Source organism: Bos taurus, chromosome 14 (assembly GCF_002263795.3).
Source record: "Bos taurus isolate L1 Dominette 01449 registration number 42190680 breed Hereford chromosome 14, ARS-UCD2.0, whole genome shotgun sequence".
Taxonomy (NCBI): domain Eukaryota; kingdom Metazoa; phylum Chordata; class Mammalia; order Artiodactyla; family Bovidae; genus Bos; species Bos taurus.
Genome location: NC_037341.1, coordinates 30,227,814 through 30,237,959, shown reverse-complemented (window position 1 = coordinate 30,237,959; position 10,146 = coordinate 30,227,814). Strand labels below are relative to the sequence as shown.

The 10,146-nt window shown below is 40.0% G+C and overlaps 1 long non-coding RNA gene across 3 annotated transcripts; it reads right to left on the bottom strand.

The window, feature by feature from the left end:
• Nucleotides 1–584: 584 nt before the first annotated feature.
• LOC112449576 (uncharacterized) lies at nt 585–3,163 on the bottom strand. 3 transcript variants are annotated; one of them, XR_009490494.1, is made up of 4 exons: nt 3,029–3,163; nt 2,377–2,574; nt 2,140–2,287; nt 585–710 (listed from the first exon to the last, which is right to left on the bottom strand). It is a non-coding gene; the product is annotated as an uncharacterized lncRNA (long non-coding RNA). The 3 variants fall into 3 exon arrangements; XR_009490495.1 differs by having other exon boundaries at nt 2,377–2,479; nt 3,029–3,162; XR_003038165.2 differs by lacking the exon at nt 2,377–2,574 and having other exon boundaries at nt 3,029–3,159.
• Between the last annotated feature and the right edge of the window lie 6,983 nt (nt 3,164–10,146).

Here is a 10,146-nt window from a genome sequence, read left to right as displayed (position 1 = left end):
GTGCTGTGTTCAGTCGTGTCCGACTCTGCAACTCCATGAACTATAGCCCACCAGGCTCCTCTGTCCTTGAAATTCTCCAGGCTAGAGTACTGGAGTAGGTTGCCGTTTCCTTCTCCAGGGGGTCTTCCTGACCCAGGGATCAAACCCACGTCTCCTGCATTGCAAGAAGATTCTTAACCATCTAAGCCACCAGGGAAACCCCTTCCCATGTGTAATCTCATCTAAACCATCATATTCACTGACAGAAAATATGTTTTTATTTTTTATAAAAGATATATCTTATTCCTTGCCTAGCTTATAGCACCTTGGCTATTTTTACCTTTTCTTACTAAGTTCATTTTTATTTGATTAGCCTATTGTGTCAGATGCCAGGGATCAACTTGACTCAGATCATCTCATTTTATTCAGACGCAGGTACAAGTTTTGTACAGATGAAAGTTTACTTAATTGGGGGCCCTTCTTTAAAGAAAAGGATACAAAATTATGACTGTAAAAGTAGGTTAAAAGTTAGAATGGTAACAGAAATTACAATAAGTTAAAAACATTCTAATGCTGATGAATACTATAAATAATAAAAACTCAGAAAAATTACATGATATTTTTAATAATTAACTGCATAACATACTATTATTGTACTTTTCTTCTACTTGTTTTGGCTTAATGCTCTTCAGTATCTTCTTTATGCAACAGCTATTTTGTAATAGCATCTTCTGTAAAGAAAATATAAAAGTAATTCAGTCTTTCTTGCAGTAGTTGATCAAAATTTGTTTCACATTTTGAGACTAGGGAATGTCTAGTCTAGAGACTAATGGCTAGGGACTAGAGACTAGGGAATCTTCACAACCTCATACACAGACATACTTGCTGGTTTTGATACTGCTACAAGTTTGTGCCTTAAAATCTAAAGAATCTTGATCAATTCTGTTTCACACAATTCCCATCGCAACAGAAAGACCTGTATGATGTGTTGATAATTGTATGTGCTACCTCATCATATATGTTCCAACTGGAAAGCCATGGTTTTGCCTAGACTTGGAGACAAACTGAATCTTCCACTTGCGGATTTGTACACCTGATGACTGGAAGAATTTCCCATACGCTAGCTTAGGACATTTCAAACATGTTTCTCCACCACTTACTTACACAATCTTGGTCAGAGGTGTGATAGGACCCATTCGTGTTGTATAAACCTTGGCTTTGCAGCTTTACGCCATGGCACCAGGTGGGTCAACATAGTGGGAGTTACAAGCTTTCCTGGAAGCTGTTCCTTCACCAGGACACCTGGCTATAACTTAACTTGTCACAAAAATGACTGCAAACTACGTAAAGATACCCTCTGAGACTTTAACTGTATCACTAACTTGACTTCCGCTTACCAGGATCCTATACTGTCCGTAGCTACTCTAACACACCACACAGGGACAAACCTTCACGGGGAAAGTCAAAGGAGCAAGAGAGTCCTGTTAACTGAGAGTAGCTTAAATATCTCTCATTTCACAAATTTTGCAAAAACATGTGGCACATGAATACATTGCTTAATCCTTTCCCAAAGCCTTGGAAAGAGCTACGCGAAGAGAAGACCTGAAACTTCAGCGTCCCCTACTTTAGTCCATCTACTCCTGAGTCCACTTTATCTCACGTATGGAATGCTCACCCTGTGAGCCACACATGGAAAGGCACATCACCACTCAGAAGTAAATCATGATTTAAAGGAAGTTAGTCTGCTTCTCTCGGAGAAGGCAATGGCAACCCACTGCAGTACTCTTGCCTGGAAAATCCCATGGACGGAAGGGCCTAGTGGGCTGCAGTCCATGGGGTCGATAGGAGTCGGACACGACTGAGGGACTTCACTTTCACTTTCATACATTGGAGAAGGAAATGGCAACCCACTCCAGTGTTCTTGCCTGGAGAATCCCAGGGACGGGGGAGCCTGGTGGGCTGCCGTCTATGGGGTCGCACAGAGTCAGACACGACTGAAGCGACTTAGCAGCAGCAGCAGCAGTCTGCTTCTCTGGAGGAAAAAAATTTCCTTTCTATATCATAGTAAATAAACTTTACAACTAACTGAAGCCATATTCCTCTGAGACTTCAGGGATTTTCAACAGAATTTTCTGGGGACAGTAAAGGGAAATTACCTACTTGAGAGAAGAAAGAACAAATATTAATGGAAACGAAGCCCATGTGCAATCAGGGAGAATCTTCTGAGTGCCAGCTCAGTCATCCTGCCTGCAGCGCTGGCCCAGGGCTGTTATTACAGGTGTGTGACAGGCAAGGCGCCAGGTGGGGCCTGGAAGAAAAGAGGCCCCAACAGGGAAAATGGGAAATATGAAAGATGAACTGTGATATCTCTGGAGTTAATACCTGGGGCAGGTTTACCTGGCGCCCGAAAAGAAATCCAGAGGCAGACTCTGAGGCCATCCCAGCAGGTTGACACCACCAGAAGGAGAACAGGCAACGTTTAGAAAAGTGTTTTAGCTCCCTACAATAAAATTTTCCCCTCCGGATTAGATCAAGACTTATTTGTACCCGAAGGCAGGAGTGATGAGATGACTTCTTAGGGCATTCATCATCAATCTATGACATCATATGAAAGAAGGATGAAAATTTATTCTCAGAGAAAGATGAATGACAGACATGTAGATTTGAAAACTATCCTTTTAATGTTCTCTATAAATCGTATAGGCTATTATTAACCTTTCAGTATAACTTTCCCACTTGAGAAAACAGAAAAGAAGCAGTGAGGTGGTTTTAAATGTGCCTTAAAAATACCATAGAAAAATCACCAAAACTTTATCTTCTAATGTATTTTCTTTAGGTTCTTCTCAATTAATTTTTCCATTTCTATTTGAATAGGAATCTAACAGATTTTTTCCAAGTATGCTTAATAATATATAACATTTGAATTCATAAGAGACAATTAAGCTAGGAAAACCAACACTTCTTTCACAGCAGTCTCTCTAAATTAAAATTACGTCTTTAACGATCCTTAGAACACTAAATTAGAAAAATCATGGGACTTCAACTGTACCTAATACTTTCATTTCCTAGGAGATTTGACCTCCTGGCAAGTTCAAGCTTTTTTCCTTTTTATTTCTCCTTTGTAACTGTAACACTCTTGACAATTTTCTCACGTTCATTGTCCTGATGATGTCACATCTTCCATGGCAACGCTTTGTCAGTCTGTTGTAAATAAGCTACAAAATTCTTGTCTGCCTTTAAAAAAATTTAATATGCTTCCTTAAAATGTCAGATATGATATCTATTTATTCTCCCACAAAATTGAATGAAATATTGGGGGCAGGATACCTTAAAATGTGAGCAGAAGACAAAATTGAGGCCAAACTGGGAAGGTCAGATAACATGCTAGAGATTTCAGTAATCAGCGCTAAGATTATGTAATGACAATGCTCTCTTCTCCGGCCCTTCATACTTGATGTTTATGAACACCGGCTTAGTTAAATGTCAGCCACAGATGCAAACAGCAACAGTGGCTTTTGGAAATGAGCTTTTAAATAATGCCATTATCTTAATAAAGGGGATCCGAAATTGCAGCTACATATATATTTATATGTATAGGTATGTATAGGTATATGTATAGGTAAATATATATTTACCTATCAACAAGACTGGAGAGTAATGTAAAAATGTAAAGAATTGGAATGCTTCAGGGGCGAGAGTGTAATTTTTTTTTTTTGAAGAGAGGAAATTTAATATAATGAATACTGGAGTGGGTTGCCATGCCCTTCTTCTGGAGACCTTCCTGACCCAAGGATCGAACCCATGTTTCTTAACCTTTCCTGCCTTGGCAAGTGAGTTCTTTACCACTAGTGGCACCTGGGCAGCCCCAGTGAATAATTAACTGGGTACAAAGTAGTCAGTCGGGTAACTGGAAGGATAGGGAGAAAACTCTATGGTATGAAGACAGCGAATCGTGAAAGGAGTTACCATCCCTGGTGCGAGAGAGTAATTTTTTTTCAAAAAAGTTTTAAATTTCATTGTTCACTCAGCATCTCCATAACGATGACTAGAATAATGGACACATCAGTTGGTTAGTAAAAAAGAGTCTATAGTCTGGCTCTGCTGGCTGGAACTTCTCAGTGCTGGAGGCCAAAAAGACAGTAAGTGCTATCAAAAGAAAGACTAAATCTGAGAATTTATTTCCATACTTCAGTGTGAAGGAAGCAGTAACAGAAATCATTGTATTAGCATAACATCTCTCAAGATGAAGAGCTAGACATAAGCAGCTGAGTCCTCTCCTTCTGCCTGCTCCAGAGGTTTCTCTTCACTTGTTAGCTCTGAACACTCTCCCCTCCTAGTGACAGTTTTCTGTGGCAGAGGCTGTGCTGTGTGCTGCGCTTAGTCACTCAGTCATGTCCAACTCTTTGTGACCCTTTTGGACTGTAGCCTGCCAGGCTCCTCTGTCCATGGGATTCTCCAGGCAAGAATACTGGAGTGGGTTGCCATTTTTTCCTCCAGGGGATTGTCCGGACCCAAGGAGCGAAACTGTGACTCCGGTGTCTCATGATAGAGGCCACATGGGCCTTAATTCCAAATTTTAGAGTCATCTGCAAACTCAAGGATTTTGTGAGACTTGGTAGATTTACAAGAGAAGATGGACACCTGGTATATATGATTAACTTCCAGGGATAACTCTGTATAGCTTCAGTGTAAATGATGTGAATAAACTTATGTAAATTTCTGAATGGCTTCCCTGGTGGTAAAGAATCCACCTGCCAAGTAGGAGACACAGGTTCGATCCCTGGGGCAGAAAGATTCCCTGGTGAAGGAAATGGCAACCCTCTCCAGTATTCTTGCCTGGGAAATCCCGTGGACAGAGGAGTCTGGCGGGCTACACTCCATAAGGTCGAAAAAAGAGTTGGACATGACTTAAGGACTAAATACACAAAACACTTAAGGGTAATTATCAGATGCTCCCCCAAAATACTAAACAGTAAGGAATTTGCTAGAATTAAAAAAATATGAATGTAAGCAAGTTTACAGGGAAAAAAGCTAGTAAATCTTAAATTCACTTTTTATTCAAATTAAGTCCTAATATTTGTCAATTTATAAAATGCATTTGTTATGGTTATAATGCATTTACACACTGTTTACAATATTATCTTTCCCCTAAATTTTTTTCATGTGTTGAATTGCATGAGTCAACCTAATCTGTATACTTTTCCACTTTAGTGATTATATAATCTATTGTATTGTAAGAGCATCATGTGTTTATCTTGTTTCTTATTGTTTTCAGTTTTCCACTATAGTTGAAAGTGCTAATATAAACACTTTTGTTTAAATATTGCCCCAACCTTTGAAGTTATTTCTTTGTAGCTTATTCTCCAGTATAGAATTATCAAGTCAAAAAAATATGCTTATTCTCCAGTATAGAATTATCAGGTCAAAAAAATATGAGCAATGATAGGTATTGTAAGTTGTGTTTTCTCTGTGTGCTGGACACTGTTTTAGGTATTTCGGATATTACCAGATTTACCCTAAAGATGACCCTATGAGATAGTTATTATTTTTATTATATTTTACCTACAGGCAGACTGGACTGAAAAAACTTGAGTGACTTACCCATGGTAATAGAGAAAACAAGTGAAAAAATAGAAAAAATAGAGCCAGAATTGAACCAGTTCCACATGGCTCCAAAGACCATGCTTATTCCAAAACACTTAGCAGTTCTCAAATGTTGACCCCTTTCTACAATCTTAAAAAATCTTGAGTATTATTACTCAAGTTAACTTGACTAATTGTGGTGATTGTTTTGCAATGAACCCAAATTCCCTGACCAAGTTGAATACCTTGAGACTATACCCAAAGGTACTGTGGGTAGGTGGTGTGGGCTTGTGTATACAAGCTTGGAGATCAAACATGGCTGGACATGACCCCTGCCTTGCCTTAGGAAATAAATGCTGCTCAGAGATGTGACCTGGTTGGAGTCCAAGATCACCAGATGTGAGGGGCAGATAAAGGGATGTTGTACATGTGAAACTAATATGATGTAACATGTCAATTATATCTCAATTTTTTTTAATTATTGAAGGGGGAAAAAAAAGGAAAAAAATTTTCCAAATGGTGGAACATTTCATTACGTAATATTTAAAAAATACATCCATTATGCTTATGTGGATCTCTTTAGGATTAAATGTTATTTTCTTTCATGTCTCATAATGAAACAAGCTGACAATCACCCTTGATTTACACTACAGAACAGGATTAGTTTATATGGTATTGAGAAATTTTAAAAGCTTGAGTTAGGAAACGTAAAGGTTTTACTGCTATGTGGAAACGTAAACATCTTAAATAAAAATAAACAGCTTATGACAAATATTCATGTAAATGCAGGCATGTGTGTGTGTGTGCTCAGCTGTGTCCCACTCTTTGCAACTCCATGGACTGTAGCCCACCAGGCTCCTCTGTCCAATGTATTTCCTGGGCAAGGATACTGGAGTGGGTTGCCATATCCTACTCCAGGGGGTCTTCCCCATTCGGGGATGGAATCCAAGCAAGTCTTTGGCATCTCCTCCATTAGCAGGCAGAGGGAAGCCCACATATAGACATATATCAGAGATATCGTGGGTTAGGGTTTCAGACCACCTTAGAAATAGAGTGAATATCACAGCAAAGCAAGTCACACAAATTTTTGGCTTCCCAGCACACATAAAAGTTATGTTTAAACTGTAATGTAGTGTGTGAAGTGTGCAATAGCATTATGTCTAAAAAAACAAAGTACATACCCTAATTAGAAACACTTTATTGCGCAAGGATATATTGTATAATGCAGAGAATACAGCCAATATTTTATAACAACTATAACTTTTAAAAATTGCACCTTTAAATATTGCTCACCTGTAACATATAATTGTTGGTGTTGTTTAGTCGCTCAGTCGTGTTCAACTCTTTTGCGACCTCATGGACTGTATGTAGCCTGCCAGGCTCCTCTGTCCCTGGGATTTCCTAGGCAAGAATGCTGGAGTGGGTTGCCATTTCTTTCTCCAGGGGATCTTCCTGCCCAGAGGTCAAACTCACATCTCCTGCACTGCAGGCAGATTCTTTACTGTGAGCTACTAGGGAAACCCCAACTTATATAATATTGCACATCAACTACACTTTAATATATATACTTATTGCTGAAAAATAAAAATACATCCATTAATATCACCATGGATCTCATTTTTAAAATTTTTACAGAGGAATTCCCTGACGATTCAATGGTTAGGACTTGGTGGTCTCATTACTGCGACCCTGGGTTCACTCCCTGGTCAAGGAACTGAGATCCCACAAGTTGTGCAATGTGGCCAAAAAGAAAAAGAAAAAAAAAAATCTTTCAGGATTAGCTCATGATGGTGGACAAAATTTTTCAAAATTCTAATACTCACTTGAAAGTTTGAAATTTATCATTGACAACAAACACTGTTGTTTTCCTTGAAGAAAGATGGCCACTGGGCTGGCCACCACACAGGGTAATAGACATTTGTTGCTCTATTTTGTTGCCCAGCATCTGAATCCTCTTATAAATATAGGTATTCTTTCATTTTATGAGTCTTTTGGAGAGGCAATCTTGCCACCTCCTATGAAAGTCAAGGAACAAGTACCCTGTGACCTTGAACCCTGCATATAATCTGGGAATAGCCAAATGTACATGCCTACCTGAGACTTTAGACCTGGAGCAAGTAACTTAAGATGAAGAGGTTGTACTGGCTTGTTAGTTCAGCGGCAGTGGAGTATAGTGATAATAAAGGTGGTGGCATCCATGCCAAATGCTTCTGTCTAGCCTGTAGGTTACCCTGCCCATTTCCAGGCTCCGCTCCATTTTGTACGTCTCCATCTCATCATTTGAAAAATTGTTTTTGTTGTCCTCTTTAAAATAGTCAAATTTGTTTGAAAAGAATCATGACTGATTCAGAAGTCTGAAATCTGACCTTTGCCCTCTGATATAGCAATTGCCTTGTACAGTGAAGATACTGACTATGGGGTACAAGGACACTTCGAGAGAAGAGAATTGCATGAACAAAGGTGTTGGGGTGGGAAATTCACTCGTTTAATCTTTCAGTGTGTATTTGCTGATTTTCCACGTTAGGTAAGACATCATTCGAGATACTGTGGATACAGTAGTGGACGACATGAGACATTAATAGTTGGTTAGGGAAAGGGAAAGGGGGTGAGAAAAAAGGGTTAAAATGACAATCATATTACAGAAATGAAATTGGCAAGGCTTTGTTACCGACTGGATCTAGACAGTGAGGATAGCGGAGGGTTTTGCACCCAAATGACCAGGAAGACAGTGGTGTCTTTACCATAAGGAGAACAGAGGAAGAAAGTTGGGTGGGGAAGATGACCATTTCCACTGTAGATTTAGTGAGTTTAAGGTTAAAAGGGGCAACTTGATGCAGAAATCTCAGAGGCAGTCAGAAACAAGGGGCTGAAACTTGAGAGACCCATAGGACGGAAGATGGGAGTAGAGATTTTGGAGTCATGTTCATAGAGGTAAGAGACAGCAAAGCAGTGGAGAAATGGCCATGGTGGAGGGATACTTGTTGTCTGAGTGTGTGAGGATACCATATAGACTGACAAGAGAAAAGGGTCCAGCAGAGATCTTTGCAGAACATCTGTGTTTAGGAATCCAGAGAGATTACTTATGTACATAAATAAACATCGCATCATGCACAAATGGGAGTGCCTTAAGAGAAGCACCAGAGAAGGCAAAGGCACCCCACTCCAGTACTCTTGCCTGGAAAATCCCATGGATGGAGGAGCCAGGTGGGCTGCAGTCCTTGGGATCGCTAAGAGTCAGACACGACTGAGCGACTTCACTTTCATGCATTGGAGAAGGAAATGGTAACCCACTCCAGTGTTCTTGCCTGGAGAATCCCAGGGACGGGGGAGCCTGGTGGGCTGCCGTCTATGGGGTCGCAGAGTCAGACACGACTGAAGTGACTTAGCAGTAGCAGTAAGAGAAGCACGGATGGTCGTACAGGACCTTGTAAGAGAGAGATTGCGTCCAGCTGAGAAGTTCAGGAAAGGCTTCGTTGAAGATGGACATGTAAACTGTATCATCTGATATATAGGATTCGTACTTGGGGAGCCTTCAAACTTCCAGCCACTGGGTGGGAGGGAATGGGTGCTCAGTTCAGAGGGAATATTGTGAGCGAAGACGTGGAGAAGAAAGGGCAAGGTGCTTGTGGGAAGAGCAGTCTAGAATACTAGAATGAGGTCTCTGAGGGTACCAGTCACTCCAAAGTCCTGTGTCCTGTGAGTTTCACAGAAGCTGGAGCATTCTCTCCTCTCACTGACATTTCTAGTCACTTACTTTCCAGTACAATTGGTATTTTCTTTTCTGATAGCTTTTATTCATGCCTGTGCAAAACATTTTTTATTTCTACTTCTTTTAGAATTTTCATCATTGCTGCATTTATTATAAGCCTGAAGAGTGTGATTTCATTTAAACGTGATGGATGAGGAGCGGCATCTTAGTTTTATTTGGCAAGTGAAACTCTCCACAGATTAAGGAAAACATTCCTTCCAACTGAGGAAGACTTTCTCAGAGGAAGTCTTTCTTCATGGGGAAGACTTTCATGAGACTGAACTTTGTTTAACTTAAGAGCAACCTGTTTCTTGTGGCTTTGCTCCAGGGTTTTTTTTTTTTTTTGACCTTTTGTTGTTTTTACTTTTGTTTTTGTTTTGGAAGGTGTTTTTTTGTTTTTTGGGTTTTTTTTTTTTTTTTTGGTAAAGTGCTCCTTTGGTTTAAAACTTTTATTAATATTTTGCTTGGCTTTACAAATAATTGGTTCCTTTGTCTTCCCACGTGTATGCGACTGCAGTCTACTTGTGCTGACTTGTGGACTGTATGTTTTATCATAATTGCCAGTAGGGACATTTTGTTGTCGTTCAGCAGCTCAGTAGCATCCAACTCTTTTGCAACTGCAGGGACTATAGCCTGCCAGGCTCCTTCTGTCCAAAGGATTTCCCAGGCAAGGATACTGGAGTGGCTTGCCATTTCCTTCTCCAGAGGATCTTCCCAACCCAGGGGTTGAACCCGCATCTCCTGTATTGTAGGTGGATTCTTTACCATTGAGCTACCAGAGAAGCCCAGTTGGGACATTGCAATTATAGTATTTTGCCTGCTGGCAAATACATTTC